The sequence below is a fragment of the Panthera tigris genome, chromosome F2 (assembly GCF_018350195.1).
Source record: "Panthera tigris isolate Pti1 chromosome F2, P.tigris_Pti1_mat1.1, whole genome shotgun sequence".
NCBI lineage: Eukaryota > Metazoa > Chordata > Mammalia > Carnivora > Felidae > Panthera > Panthera tigris.
Window position 1 is genome coordinate 82,671,759 of NC_056676.1, and position 16,476 is coordinate 82,688,234.

The 16,476-nt window shown below is 47.6% G+C and overlaps 1 protein-coding gene across 7 annotated transcripts in view; it reads right to left on the reverse strand.

Annotated features, from left to right (window-relative positions):
* Nucleotides 1-11,749, reverse strand: part of ARHGAP39 (Rho GTPase activating protein 39) — a 109,040-nt gene extending 97,291 nt beyond the window's left edge. For 5 of the 7 annotated variants that reach the window (XM_042972658.1, XM_042972654.1, XM_042972661.1 and 2 more), the window contains exon 1: nt 11,170-11,244. The gene's annotated coding sequence lies outside the window, so the exon portion shown is untranslated. Of the gene's footprint in view, nt 1-3,047; nt 3,177-11,169; nt 11,245-11,675 lie in introns of those variants that run through there. The other 2 variants (XM_042972655.1, XM_042972656.1) reach the window with 2 other exon arrangements.
* Nucleotides 11,750-16,476: the final 4,727 nt, after the last annotated feature.

Here is a 16,476-nt window from a genome sequence, read left to right on the forward strand (position 1 = left end):
CCACTGTCCACCTAGATCACCCATTGCTCCCCACTGTCCACCTGGATCACTCACTGCTCCCCACCGTCCACCCTTAAAGAAATTAAAGAACCCCTACAGGTAAGCTATCCCATGTTCATGAAATGTTTATCTTAACATTGTTAAAACGGCGAAACACTCCAAATTGATCTACAGACTCTACAGACCCTTGTAAAAATTGAGCTTACTTTTTTGCAGAAATTGACAGGCTGAACATGACATTCATATGGAAATTCAAAGGACTCAGGAAAAAAAAAAAATCTTGAAAAGGAAGATCAAGTGGAAGACACACTTTCTGGCTTCAAAACTTGTAAAACTTCAGTAATCAAGAAAGACAGGGTGGTACTGGCTTAAGTACAGACATACAGACCGATGGAACAGAATTGAGAGTTGAAAAATTTAACCCTCCAATTTACACACAGATATTTCTAACAAGGGTGTCAAGATGATTCAATAGAGAAAGAATGAACTGTCTTTTCAACAAATGGTGCTGGGACAACTGGATGTCCACATGCAAAAGAACGAAGCTGGACACTTACCTTACACCTTACACAAAAATTAACTATAAAACTCTTAGAATACAGCGTAAGAGTAAATCTTCATCACTTTGGATTAGGTATCAGTTTCTTAGCTACAACACCAAAATACAAGCAACAAAAGAAAAAATAAATTGGAATTCATCAAAAGTTAAATTTAAAACTTCTGTGCTAACGATACCATTAAGAAAGGGAAAAGACAACCACAGAATGGGAAAATACACTTGCAAATCACGTATCTGATCAAGGGCTTGTATCTAGAATATACACGGAACACTTATAGCACACTAACAAAAAGATAAATAACCCAATTAAAGAATGAGCAAAGGATCTGAACAGACTCTTCTCCAAAGCTGACATATAAATGGGCAATAAGCACACGAAAAGATACTGAACATCACTAGCCACCAGGGAAATGCAAATCAAAACCATAATGAGATAGTACTTCACACCCATTAGGACAGCTATAATGAAAAAGACACACAGTCACAAGTGTTGGAGAACATGTGAAAAAAATGGAACCTTTATACACTGGTGGCAAGAAGGTAAACTGATGCATCCACTTGGGCATTTCCTCAAACATAGCCCTTTAGCTACTATAAGATGTAGCAATTCTAGTCCTAGGCAAATACCCACAAGAAATGAAAACATATGTCCAAACACTGGTTCTGGAACATGCACATTTATTCACAAATGTATACAAACAGCAGCATTAGTCACAATAGCCAAAAAGTGAAAACAACTCAAATGTCCATAACAGATAGATGGAAAAACAAAATGTGGGGACACATGGGTGGCTCAGTCTGTTAAGCATCTGACTCTTGGTTTCAGCTCAGGTCATGATCTCATGTTTGGGTTCATGAGCCAGAGCCCCAGGTCAGGCTGACAGTGTGGAGCCTGGTTGGGATTCTCTCTCTCTCTCTCTCTCTCTCTCTCTCTCTCTCTCTGCCCCTCCCGAGCAAGCACACACGTGCGTTCTCTCTCTCTCAAAATAAATAAATGATCAAACATTTTTTTTAAAAGATAGAAAAACAAAATGTGGCACTCAGACAACGGACTATTATTCAGCCATAAAAAGGAATGCAACTCTGATGTGTGCTACCAGACACTGAGAAGCAGGACAGCAGCATCAAGACCAGTGGCCACACTCCCTCCTGTCACCCTCCACATGTAACCCATCAAACTCCACCAATGGGACACCTCTGCCCACCTCTTAGCCTCTATCCCAAGTTCACTCACGTGAACCTACTTCTGTACTTTCATCTTAATTCATTCTGATATGACAGCCCGGGTGATGCTTCAAAAAGATCAGCTGTTCAGGTCAGCCTTTTGGCAGGTCCTGTAGTTGGTACGATCTGGTTGGCTGCCTGCCTTGCCCCATCTCTTCCCCTGCTCCAGGCTCCCAGTCCACAGGGCCCTGCTGCCCCAGCGGTGCCACATGGCTGATTCTCCTCCCCACTCTGCATCCATACTGTGGCCTCAGACTCAATCTCATACCCAGAGGCGTTTTCCCTGACCCATCATCTGAAAAGGGTGCCCTAGATTTGCTCTCACAGTCTCACCCCCATCTTTCAGGGCAGGGCACCACAATCGGGCAAGTGTATGTCTGTTTCCTGCACTGGCCTCTGAGCTCCAGGAGGCAGGGGCCTCACCCCTGCATTACCAGCAACCAGCAGCACTGCCTGACACTCACTGGATGAAGAGAAAGGAATGACCACCCGCCTCCAACGCCAACAGTGCTGCCGGTGGTGCTCCCTCCTCCCGCACAGGGACCCTGACCAGGACAGGCTTCATGCTCGGGAGGAAGCACAGAGCTTTACGAAGCCCTGGGGCAGCCAAGCTTCTCCAAATGCCCATCAAGGTCCTCCATGTCCTGAGTAAATGCCAACTCCAGTTTGTAAATTCCTAACGCTGGCATTCTTTAGGGACTACATGGGTGACATGAAATGAGGCCCCCATAAGGGCCACCACACAGGCTCAGAGGGGCACTGATGAAGCCCCTGCCCCACAGCATTCCGCAGACAGCTGTGCACTGTCACCGACAGGCATGTAGTCCCACCCTCACAAGTGATTTTATCATGTAAAATACATTACAGTGGATCAAGGCAGATAATACCTTTATGTAAGTTCTGATGTCTTCTGGAAAGGAAGTGAATGGCTATAGCTAAGGCTAAAAAAGATTCTTGCGACACTCCTCACTGAACTTAATTGCATTCTGACTACAGCAGGCGGGTCTAGATGAGGGGGCTGCCCCTCCAGGAGGCACCCTCCAAGCTCTCAGCTTTGCAAACATGCCCCCAATTGCTGACCTCCTGCCCTGCCCACAGAGTGCTACTAGAAGCTTTCTACACACCTGCTGTTTCCTGCCCTTTCCTGCTGGTGCTGCCCTTTCCACCAGGGGCACTGTTCCTGTGCCTGGCTAACACCCTTGAAGACTCAGTCACAGATACCCCTCCTTTTTAGATGAGATACCCTTTCCTCCAAAAAGCCTACCTAAACTTTGTTCATTCTAGGGTAGGCTAACAGCCACCACAGGGCTCTTCCCAAGATCCCATAGATGCGTCTACCACTGCTGTCCACATGAGGGTATCACAATCCATTCCCATGTGTCCCCCACCAGGGGTCTGGTCTGTCTCCATCTCAGGTCACCTGACTGACAAGTGGCTGGCACATAGCAGGTGACAGGAGAGACCAGGAGCAGGATAAACATGGGTGGGCCTGGAAGACAGAGAAGCAGACATCAAGTCTTAACAAACCAACGGAGAAGGGCTCTACCCCTGAGCAATGCCCATCCTGGGCCCCAGTGGCCACAGGCAGGAAGGCCGACGCTATTCCTAGACAGCCACCTGTGGTCTCCACACATCCCTACAATGAAGGTCTCTGGGCTGGGACCCACAGTGTTATTCCCTCCCAGCTTTTGGGAACAGAGGCTGCTTCTTGGACTTCCCAGAGTTGGAAGAAATAGGAACCCTAATAGCACAGCTGAATTGTGAATACAGAATATAATGGCCAACACCACAATTAAATAGAAAAACAATACAGTTCAGAAGCTGCTTCCCCTTTACTGGTAACATATGCAAAGCGATGCACAAGTAACATGAGAACTGTGGACTGGGGAAACGTGGGCTGCAGGTGCTTCATCACAATGCCAACTGCTCTGAAGAACATACTGGCCATCACAAAAATCCCAGGGAACGGTTGAAGGGACTATAATAGGAAACCACCAGCAGTGTCTTAGGGACAATATTACTGTAAATCTCAACCCATGAAGGAAGTATCAGCCCCTCTGATTAGTGCTGGAGACTCTAGGGTCCACAAGAAAAGCCCAAGAGAGATCCTCCTGCCCAGCCTCCTGACTGGAAGGAGGGGATCCAGTTTTGTCATCTGTAAAATGGGGGTAATGAAGGGGGCCTCAGTGGACTGCTATGAGGACTGAAGGAGTTGATACATACTGTAGCACTGTAAGTATTACAGCAGTCCCCCACATCCACGGGGATATGTTCCAGGCCCCCAGTGGATGCCTGAAACCCCAGGTAAAAACCAACTCTAAATATACAAAGTTTTGTCCTATACATACGTACCTATGATAAAGTTTAACTCATAAATGACACGAGATTAATAACCATAATAATAAACTACAACAATTATTAATAATACACTGTAATAAAAGTTATGTGAAAGAAAGACAAAGAGAGGAAGCAGGATGGACCTAAGAGTACATTCAAAAAGGAAAATCAGCTTCAATACCAGGAGCCAGACGAGGGCTTTCAGGTCTGAGCCCCAGCACCCTGGCTGGGGTGGCTGGTTTACACTGCAGCCAAAAACTCTTGGGCTTTTGCTGGTCTTCGACTAGTGTTCACGAGGACAGAAGAGGGGCTCTGCTGACTCTTCAGCCTCTTGGTGTTAAAACTAAGGTTTTAAATCCTTCATGCCTATAACACTCGGTATTTTACAGGATCCTCTAGGACTCAGTCATGCTTCAGCCTTACAACACCCCTGAAATAAAATAAACAAGATAGATACGATCTGAGCCACAACCAAAAGCAGAGGCGCAGATGTTAAGCAATTTATCTGTGACCAGCAATTTATCTGTGACTGCACTGGTCAGGGATTGAGTCAAAGCTTAACTCAAGTGGGACCAGTGCTGCATCCGGTACACCCGGCAGCTCCGAAGATCAGGGATTTACTGCCTCACTTTCCATGCTGCCCCCTGGACTTCTCCCCACAACCCCAGGACTGCGTCAACACCAAGACTCCCTGTGGGCTCTCACCTTGGAATGCTCCCTCCTGAAAAATCCTAGTCACTCTTGTTTTTAATAGCTTTATTGAGATAAAATTCACACAGCATACAATTCACCCATTTTGGGGCGCCTGGGTGGCTCAGTCGGTTGAGCGTCTGACTTTGGCTCATGATCTCATGGTTCGTGAGTTCAAGCCCCGTATCAGGCTCTGTGCTGACAGTGTGGAGCCTGCTTGGGATCCCGTCTCCCTCTCTCTCGGTCCCTCTCCTGCTGGCACACGCGCTCCCTCTCTCTCTCTCTCTCAAAAATAAAAAACATTAAAAATTTAAAGTGTACACTATACTGATACCAGCATATTCAGATCTGTACAGTCTTCACCACGATCACAGGATGTTTTCATTACCCCCCAAATAATCCCATGACTCTTAGCTGTAATCCCCCAGACTCTAGCAACCACTAATCCACTTTCTATGGATTTGCCTATTCTGGACATTTCATGCAAGTGAAATCATATCATATGCGGACTTACATGTCTGGCTTATTTCACTTAGCACAATGTTTCAAGATCTACCCACATTATAGTATGAATCAGTACTTCACGTGTATTTATTGCCAAATAATATTCCACTGCACAGACAAACCACATCTTGTTTATCCATTCATGTGTTGATGAACATTTGGGTTGTTTCCACTTTTTGGCTATTATGAAAATGCTGCTGTGAATATCTGTGTACAAGTGTTTGTGTGGGAGTGTTCTAGTCACTCTTACCCATGAGAACACATGAAAAGTAAGCCAACTTCCAATTGAGAACCCCATTTAACCTGACAATACTGTATTATTTGAGATGTAGAGAACTGGGAGAAATAAATGACCAAAGGAATTGGACAGTTAAATAAAGAAACAAGAGCAAAACTCAATCTAGTGGAATAAACATGATTAAAGAAAGAAGTGCTATTTCTAGGGATGGGTCCTACAGGCATATTCCCACATCACCAAACGCTGTGCCTTCAAAGTTACTTGTAACTGCACAAAGTATGATATTCAGCAGTAGGGGCTGGTTAGATAAATCACACCACCTCCATGGAGCCAAACACGACGCAGCCATGAGAAAGAATGAACTGGGAAATGCACTGATACAGGATGACCTCCCAAACATATTTAGTTTAAAAAGGCAAGGTTCAGAAACTTTTTGAAAAGGATAGGAAAAAGAAAATAAGTGTATATATTTGCTTTTATAGTTACAAAGTATCTCTCAAATGAGATACAGTGGGTGCCTCCAGGGGACCACAGGCTCCTGGGGGTAGAAACAGGACAGACACAACACTGTGCCCAATCATGAATGTGAATAAATTATCTATTCCAAAAAAGATTTCTTTTAACTTCTTAGGAAGCAAAAATAAAGACAATCTATGAGAATAAAAAAATTATACTTGCAATCCCTATCAAAAAATAACACCAGCATTCTTCACAGAGCTAGAACAAACAATCCTAAGATTTGTATGGCACCAGAAAAGACCCCGAAGAGCCAAAGCAATCTTCAAAAAGAAAACCAAAGCAGGAGGCATCACAATCCCGGACTTCAGCTGTATTACAAAGCTGTAATCATCAAGGCAGTGTTGTACCAGCACAAAAACAGACACTCAATCAATTGAACAGAATAGAAAAACCCAGAAATGGACCCACAAACGTACGGCCAACTAATCTTTGACAAAGCAGGAAAGAATATCCAATGGAATAAAGACAGTCTCTTCAGCAAGTGGTGCTGGGAAAACTGGGCAGCAACATGCAGAAGAATGAACCTGGACCACTTTCTTACACCAGACACAAAAATAAACTCAAAATGGATGAAAGGCCTAAATGTAAGACAGGAAGCTGTCAAAATCCTAGAGGAGAAAGCAGGCAAAAACCTCTTTGACCTTGGCCGCAGTAACTTCTTACTCAACACGTCTCTGGAGGCAAGGGAAACCAAAGCAAAAATGAACTATTGGGACCTCATCAAAATAAAAACCTTCTGCACAGCAAAGGAAACAATCAGCAAAACTAAAAGGTAACCAACGGAATGGGAGAAGATATTTGCAAATGACATATTAGATAAAGGGTTAGTATCCAAAATCTATAAAGAACTTATCGAACTCAACACCCGAAAAACCAAATAATCCAGGGAAGAAATGGGCAAAAGACATGAATAGACACTTCTCCAAGGAAGACATCCAGATGGCCATCAACACATGAAAAAATGCTCAACATCCCTCATCATCAGGGAAATACAAATCAAAACCACAATGAGATACCACCTCACACCTGTCAGAATGGCTAACATTAACAACTCAGGCAACAACAGATATTGGTGAGGATGCAGAGAAAGAGTGTCTCTTTTGCACTGCTGGTGGGAATGCAAGCTGGTGCAGCCACTCTGGAAAACAGTACGGAGGTTCCTCAAAAAACTAAAAATAGAACTACCCCACGACCCAGCAATTGCACTACTAGGCATTTATCCACGGGATGCAGGTGTGCTGTTTCAAAGGGACACATGCACCCCCATGTTTGTAGCAGCACTATCAACAATAGCCAAAGTATGGAAAGAACCCAGATGTCCATTGATGGATGAATGGATAAAGAAGATGTGGTTTATATATACAATGGAATATTAATCGGCAATCAAAAAGAATGAAATCTTGCCATTGGCAACTACGTGGATGGAACGGGACGGTATTATGCTAAGCGAAATTAGTCAGAGAAAGACAAATATCATATGACTTCGCTCATATGAGGACTTTAAGATACAAAACAGAGGAACATAAGGGAAGGGAAGCAAAAATAACATAAAAACAGGGAGGGGGACAAAACATAAGAGACTCTTAAATATGGGGAACAAACAGAGGGTTACTGGAGGGGTTGTGGGAGGGGGGATGGGCTAAATGGGGGAGGGGCATTAAGGAATCTACTCCTGAAATCATTGTTGCACTATATGCTAACTAACTTGGATGTAAATTAGAAATTAAATTTAAAAAAATTATACTTAAGAAAGCAAGCTAGCTCTAAGCAGCCAACATGGAGGAAACGAAGAAAGGGCCAGTCCTCTCCAGGGTGAAACCTGCCCAAACCCACCATCTTTACTGATGTCAATGCACTAAGAAAATGTTGCAAGGAGACACTGAGAGCACAAACATCTCTTGCCCTCAAAGACCTCCCAGTGCAGAGGGGAGACAACTCTCATCTGTGCAGTGACCAAAGAAAGGCATAGCTAAGAGCACCATGGGATACAGAAGGAGAACTTGATGTGCTAAGTAAGGGAGGGATCAAGACAGGTTCCTGCTGGGACAAGCCCCACTGAGAGTCAAAGGAGAGGAAGGGGTCACTCAAGCTTTGCCTGTTTTCAGGGGAGGAGGGAACGTGGAGTAGGGCTCGGCCTTGTAGCACTGGCTGGTGTCACTGGAGAGCAGAGTGCGAGTCGGGGCACACAGGAAAGAGCAGTGTAAGAGGCACGGGAAGCCAGGGAGGAGCACAGCCTGGCATCCTGCCGGGGGGGGGGGGGGGGGGGGGGGGGGTTGCTGCCGGGTACATCGCAGGGTGCCCTAGCAGCAGTGCTGGCCTCCACACATTCAGTGCCAGGAGCGCCCGCCCCCAAGCTGGGACACCGAAAAACTTCTACAGACAAATCACCGCTGGGTGAGAACCAATGCTCTGAATACGTCACCCGAGCCAGAGGAAAGGGGGCCGACCCAGAAGGGGCAGCCATAATCCGAGAGCGCACAGGCCCCGGAGGATCCGTCTAAGGAAGGATAAATTTGGTAACTACTCGGCGGGTACAATGAGTAGAACCCGCAGCAAGATGCTGTGGTTAGGGGAAGACCTAGGAACACCAGCTGTTCCAGGTAGAAACCAGCCAGATGACGGTCGCAAAGCACCAAAGGGCTGAGGCCAACGGTGAAGAAGGATGCAGGGTCTGAGAAGCCTAAAGGGCTTCTGCATCCGGAGGCTGGCAGCCAAGTCTGAGGCTGAGGGCACCATCACCCTGGTGAGACCACCCAGAGTACAAAGCAGACCCTCTATTTCCTTGGGGGGGGGGGGGAGAGTCCACCCCAGCACACGTGCAGGAGGAGAGGAAAGGCTAGGCTAGGTAGGATAGGCATTTTTATCTCTATCTCAGAGATTTTAAACTTTGCTCACATAAGCTATTGCGTCACCATTTGTTCTGAACGTTAAACATTCTCACCCTTAAACCCCACAAATGTCCAAAGACTCTACTTAAAGTAGAAGGATCCCCCACCCCCTGCCCCAGTCTTAGTGTCACAGATTTAAAGGAAATGAGATGCAGTTATCTACGGTAAATCTAAGAATCTAAGATACTCTCCCTAGATCTGAGAAAGAAGATCATTTCCTTGGGAAATGAGGAATTTTCCTGCTTTGCTCTGAAGCACGTTAAATCACTTCTTCCAACAGCTTAGCAAGACAGAATGTTACAGAACTGGTAATTCCAAGTTCTTATTCTGTGGCTTGTGTCCTGTCATTTAAGTGTGTTAATAACTTATCTTTCCTATTACAAGGATAACACTGTTCAGTGAAGTGTGACAATTGCTTCAGTGGTTTAACTCAGAGAATTAAATCTCACTTCTGTCTACAAGAACCCTACCTGCCCCCAAGGACAATAAATAACTACCACAGGACTGAGTGGCTCGTTAGCAGCTTTCTTCTTCTCAAAACATTTTCATGACGTATACATTATAAATACATAATAGATATATATTTTATTTATACAGAATAATGTATCTAAGTTCATGAGATTTGTTGTTTACCTTTATAAAGACTATGACCCCAGCTAGCTCGTGTAGGAAAAGAGAGCCAAAGACTTCAAGTCAGTGTAAAACCAAGGCGGTGCCAGGAGTACACAACTAAAGAGCCAGCAGCCAAGCAACCAGGCCGTGGAAACCAGATCTCGGCAGTGACAGCTCCTAACTCTGCCCAACACATACAATGTACGGGGCACAACGAGTTTGTGTCTCCATTCACTGAGTCCTCACGACCAACCCTAGGGAGCCAGTATTACTGGTGTTCCCATTTTACAGATGAGAAAGCAAAGGCACAGAGTACAAAGCCAGTAAACAGAAGAGTCAGGACTCAAAGGCAGGCAGGCAGTCTGGCTCCAGAACCCGCCCTCTTCTCCACTCTTGGCAAGACAGCTGACTAGACAAAGTGCAGGCGAGAGATCCACTGGCCTCTGTTCACTCACTGAGCAAGCGTGTGAGGGTCATCAAGTCTGCGCCCAGGACGCTTTATGCAGAGTCTCCTTGTTTTACAGTCACACCTCCTATCGAATCTCCTTCCCCTCCCCCAGCGAGAAGAAACACACCTAGCTCATTGTGAAAGGGGAGCCGCTGCCCGGGAACCACCTGCTGTTTACAGAGGCACCCTGGACCCACAGGCTCTAATTCCTCTCACTGGCTACGAAGACAAATCTCCTATTGTCTGCACCATGGGAGGAACACGAAGCCTCGCAACTGTAGGTTTCTGCAGAGGTCACTGGAGGTTTGGTTAAACCCTACGACACCGAACGGAGGGCGGGCGGGGGGGGGGGGGGGGGCGGGCGCTGCATTTTTGCTGTTGAAGGTTGCGCAGCGCCCACAGCAGCTGCTGGTGGGAGCAGCATGTAACACACCCACAGCTGCCGCGGCCTCGCAGCCGGCCGCACGTTTTAAAATAAAAGACGTCCTGACCCCCAGATGCACAGCCTGCCTCACTCGTAGCCCTCGACACGGAACACGCGGCCTCCACCCACACCACTCCCGCAACCAGGAAGCAACCGAGAGAATTCCAGCTCCAGGAGGGCTGCGCCCCGGGGCGCCCCAGCCTGCCGCGCTGCAGAGGCCAGGTCTGCGAAGCCCTGCGGACACGGCCCGCACCCAGAGACGCGCGACACGACTCCCCGCGCCCGGACAAAGCCCCCACCCCGCACCCCGCCCCGACTGAGCCCCGCAAACCACGCCGACGCCCCACACTCGGGCCCGCCCTCAGGCCGGGCACACTCACACCCACACTCACCCACGGCCGAGGCCACTCACGCTCACCGTCAGTGGGCCACACTCACGGTCACCCACGGGCCGGGCGCACTCGCACTCACGCCCACCACGGGCCGGGCACATTCACACCCACCTCACACACCCTGCCCCCCGCGCGGCCTCGACCCCCAGCGCCCCGCGCCCCCGCCCAACCCGGCCCGGCACACCCACGCTCCCTCCCCTCCCCGCCCCGGCTGCAGCCCCGTCCGCCCTTTCGGAGGCCGCGGGCCCGGACCTCGGCGAGGCCGGGCGGGGGCCGCAGCGCCGGCCCCTCCGCCATCTTCCTGGCCCGCGCCGCCCACCGCCCGCGCTCTCACCCGCCGGCTGCTCGCGGGCCGCGCCGCCACAGCCCTTCATCCCGGCCTGAGCGCCGCACCCGAGCTCTCCGCGGCTCTCCCGCCGCAGCCGCCACCGCAGGAGCAGGAGCAGCGGCAGGAGCAGCCCGCTCGGTCCGCGTCCTGCGCCGCCGCCGCCGCAGCTGCCGAAGCCGCCGCTGCCGCCGCCGCCGCCGGCCCAGTGCGCCGCAGCCGCGCGTCCTCCCGTCACCAGCGCAACCCCCCGCCTCCGGCCCCGCCCCCGCGCCTCCCCGCTCCCGCCGCCAGGGGGCGTCTCCGCGAGCCCGGTGCGCGTGCGCCGGCGTGCGGCCCGCAGGGAGCCAGAATCCGGCCCGAGGGCGCGCGCGGCCTGCCGGGAGTCGGGAGTGCGGTCGAGCCGGCTCCGCCCACGAGGCGAGCGGGCAGGTGAGCCCCGCGGAACCCGCGGCCCCCTGCCCGGGAGACGCCGCAGCCCTCCTGGCAGTCCCACGGCCCGCACCCTGGCCGACCTTTCCAGTGTGATCGCTCCGGAGACTCTCCATGACCCTTTGGTGGGTGCAGTTGACGCTTCAGACGTCTCGCTGTGGAGTTGGTGTCATTTTACGTCCGGAAACCATATCGGACCCCCCTGAATCTCAGATTTCCCTTTTCCTGGATTCTGGAAAGTTATCAGCCTTTGTCTCTTTAAAATATTGGTTCTCCTCCATTCTCGTAGTCTCATAATTTGTTAGCCAAGTCGGACGATCTGTATCCTCCGTGTCTGTATTGTTTTCTATCATTTTGCTCTGTCATTCCTAACTCCTGGTAATTGCTCAGTTTCATCTTTACTAGTGCTCTCTTCAGCATTCTCTAATGTCTCTAGCTAGCTTCAAGCTTTTAAAAATCGTTATTACCCATATCCATTTCTAAAAGTTGCATTTGACTTCTATTTCTAAGCTAAACAGCCAGAAACTCTCTCACAACGAACTACAGAAGCCCACACCACTCGGTCCCTGGCCACACCCTGCATCCCACCATCGGAGAAACCGCAAAGGGCCGGAAGCTCGATTTAAAAAAATCCTCAACTGAGTTCCATTTCCTGTGCCGCAGCTCACTCCTGCTGCGCTCCACTGCTGCCATGTCTCCTCCGGAGCTCTCCGACCAGGAGTGTGGCACCACTCGTGCACCTCCCTTTTGGGCCATCCTCACACTTCACACCCAAACGCGTGGACAGCTGGTCTCTGCTATTTTGTCTGGAGCTCCGTCTCCATTGTAGGCCCCTGAGAAAACCCACCCTGGATGAACCCAACCGTTCTCCATCATGACCACTGGAGAAACATCACACACCCAGGCAAGGTGGTTTCACTTTAAACTTAAAATGAGTACTTCACACTCACCTGCAATCTTGTGATGTTCTCAGGTAGCACAAGTCCCTCACTCTCCAAGTGACCACCAGAATTTCTCAGGCCTCTCTAGTTGAACCTCCCAGATGAGACCAAAACTCTTATCACCAAACCCAAAGGGCCACCCATATCCATCCTCTGCCCTTCACCTTCCTTCCTGAAAATGTGCAAGCATTATTTCCCTGCTCCTACCTACGGCAGTCCCTCCCCTGGAGAACTGGAACCTGCTCCCTCTTAAATTTTCAAAGATTGTGCGTCGCTATCTCCTCTCCAAATCGTCTGTCTTTCTCTATTTATTTCCATGAGCATACAAATACACTCTGATATTTTTCATTACAAATAGACCAAAAAAAAAAAAAAAAAAGAGGGGGGCTCCTTTAACTTCATATCCTCCTCCCAGGTCTATGCCGCCCCTCAGCCTCCCTGGTGGCTGCGCTGCTCAAAAGGCTGCCTGCAACTCTTACCTCTTTCTCCTCTCATCCTCCAATTCCATGGAACACATCCCTATTTAGCTCACTTGTTGCTGACTCCAGTGTACTTTTTTCTGTTGTCATCTGGTAATCCTATCAGGAACATCCCACATGTTGAGTCTGAGTTCCTTTTGTTGACGGGAGCACTGGATGTACAAGTTCAGGGCTCCAATGACTTCGTGTGTCATATGCATGTAATACCGCAGGATGTCAGTTGGTTTTGTTTTTTTTTTTTAATGTTTATGTTTGAGACAGAGCATGAATGGGGTTGGGTCAGAGAGAGAGGGAGACACAGAATCTGAAGCAGGCCGAGCTGTCAGCACAGAGCCAGATGCGGGGCTCGAACTCATGGATCATGAGATCATGACCTGAGCCGAAGTCCGACGCTCAACCAACTGAGCCAGGCAGGCGCCCCACACAGGATGTCAGTATTTTGGCTAAGGACAGCAGGTAAGACATGTCCACGTATTCTAGAAAGATGCAAACACCTATATTCAGGGCTTCTAGGATGCTGCCAATGACTGCTCCATGATTCTTTGCCCTTCACCATTCCAGGTACATGTAAACTAGGAAGTGAGAGGGTGAATGAAGGTTTCCTTGGAAAAAGATGTAGACCTACTAGTGTGTTTCCATTCTCCTTTCCCACCTCCTGCCAAACATAGGTGAAAGTGTTTATATAATGGAAAAAAAATAAATATGGGAAAATATATATTGGAGAAATGATCCAAAATAAAACCCAGGTGGAAATTTAATATCACTGAAACAGTGAAATAATTGAAGTGAGAAACATTGCCAAGGTGAAAAGGAAATTACATTCTGTTAAGAGAGTACAAATAATTAACAATATTGGTAACTTTAAAAATAAAACTGCCAGTTATTTTGCCAGCAAAAATGGGCTTATTCGGTACTAGCAGAGAATTGCAATTCAGGATAGACAAGCTAAAGCAAAACTGTAGGCAAGTCTTCAGAGCAAAGGAGAGCAAAACTCTTTCGTAGAGGAAAGTGGGCAGTACGGAGTATCTACCTGCAAGTGAGTCCGGTGCGCGGGGTTGTATTAGGCTGCAAGGAGTGGTGAGCTCCCTCTGCTGGCCTCCCAACTCCATCTTCAACGAAGTTTACTTGATTCAGTTTCACAATGTATCCAGTTGGTCCCTAAACAACATAGCTCTGAACTGTGTGGATCCACTTATGTGTGGATTTTCTTCAATAAATATATTAGAATATGTTTTGGAGATTTGTGATAATTTAGAAAAACTTGCAGTGGCCCTTGGGTGGCTTGGTTAAGTGTCCGACTTCAGTTCAGGTCATGAGCTCATGGTTTGTGGGCTTCCTCCCCTCCCCCCTCCCCCATGTGGGCTCTGTGCTGACAGCTCAGAGCCTGGTGCCTGCTTCAGATTCTGTGTCTCCCTCTCTCTCTGCCTCTCCCCCGCTTGCACTCTCTCTCTCTCTCAAAAATAAATAAACATTAAAAAATAATAATACAAATTTTAAAAACTTGCAAACTTCATAGCCTAGAAATATGAAAAAATAATTTTAAGGTTAGGTGTGTCAGGAATGTATAAAATATGCAGATACGAGTCTACTGAATCATCTACTACTGTAAAATATACACGAGATTATAAAAAGTTAAAATTTATCAAAACTTATGCACACAAATACTCACAGACCACATATAGTGCCATTCGTAGTCAAGAGAAATATAAGCAATCTAAAGATGCAGTATTAAATCATAACTGCATAAAATTAGCTGCAGTCTTTTTCAAAAGAAAGCTACAGGGTCTCCTGTGTGGCACAGTTGGTTAAGTGTCCGACTCTTGATCTCGGTCAGGTCATGATCTCCCAGGTTCGTGAGTTCGGGCTCTGCACTGATGGTGTGGAGCCTGCCTGGAATCCTGTCTCTCCTTCTCTCTGCCCGTCCCCCTCTTGTGCACTCGCGTTCTCTCTCTCTCTCTCTCAAAATGAATTAATTAAAAAAAATTTTTTTAATGTTTATTTTTGACAGAGAGAGAGAGAGACAGAGCATGAGCGGGAGAGGGGCAGAGAGAGAGGGAGACACAGAATCCGAAGCAGGATCCAGGCTCTGAGCTGTCAGCACAGAGCCCGACGTGGGGCTCGAACTCACAGACTGTGAGATCACGACCTGAGCTGAAGTCGGACGCTCAACCAACTGAGCCACCCAGGCGCCCCTAAATTAACTTAAAAAAAAAAGCTACAGACCCAAAATGACATCACATAGACCAAGTCACCAAACCAGGGCTTAATACCTAACCTAATTGCTTTTTCGCCCTGCCCCAGAAATGGAGTCTTAGAAATTTTCTGGTCAGCACCAGGAAGGTAATCTGACACACAAAAGGCCTCTCCATCTCCCAAAGGAAGATGAGATAATCCACCTTCTAAGGACTTTTTGTCCCCAAATGAAGGTGACCTCACCTAAAATAATCCTTTTTTTTTTTTTTTTCTGGTTATGACTTCCCTGTTCTGCTTTTAAAAACCGTTCCATTTCTGTGGCCTTTTGGAGCTCTGCTCTACTTGACACATGGTTGATTCACGAATCACTTAATAAAGACAATTAGATCTTCAAATTTACTTGGTTAAATTTTGTTTTTTTCACAGCACATAATGTACTACCGTGATAAATATCAGCCACCTCCTGTTGCTATTGTGAGCTCCAGTGTTTTAAGGGTCCACTGAAAATGCCTTGTGACGTTAATTACCCCGTATCAGCATTTTGCCTCTGCAGTAAATTGTGTATCACAATACAAGTCATCTCTCATGGTTCTCATGTATTTTTCATTGTAGTTAGTGCAATAGTATAAACCTTGAATAACACTATGGGACCCATACGAACTGCCACTAATGATGCCAGATATGCTCCCAGGAAGCAGGAAAAATGATGTTAAAAGAAAACGTTGAATTGCTTCATATGTGCTGCAGATTGAGTTCTGCAGCTGCATTTGCCTGCGATCTCAAGATAAATGAATCCAGCCTAAGAACCATTATAAAAAGAGGAAAAGGGACACCTGGCTGGCTCAGTCAGTAGAGCAGGCGACTCTTGGTCTCAGGGTTGTGAGTTCAAGCCCCACATTGGACATGGAGTTTACGTTAAAAAAAAAAAAAAAGGAGAGAGGGAGGGGTGCCTGGGTGGCTTGGTGGGTAAAGTGTCGGACTCTTGATTTCAGCTCAGGTCACGATCTCATGGTTTGTGGGTTCAAGCCCCATGTCGGGCTCTGTGTCGGGCTCTGGGGAGCCTACCTGGGATTCTCCTTCTGTCTCTCTCTGGCCCTCCCTCCTTCCCTCTCTTTCTCTTAAAATAAATAAACTTAAAAAAACTAAAAATAGAGTGAAGAAAATTCATGGAGCTGTTGCTGCAACTCTGCCAGGAGGACTGAAAACCTCACAATTATTGTAAAATACCTTTTTATCTCATACTGAAAATGCAGCTTTTGTGTGGGTGCAGA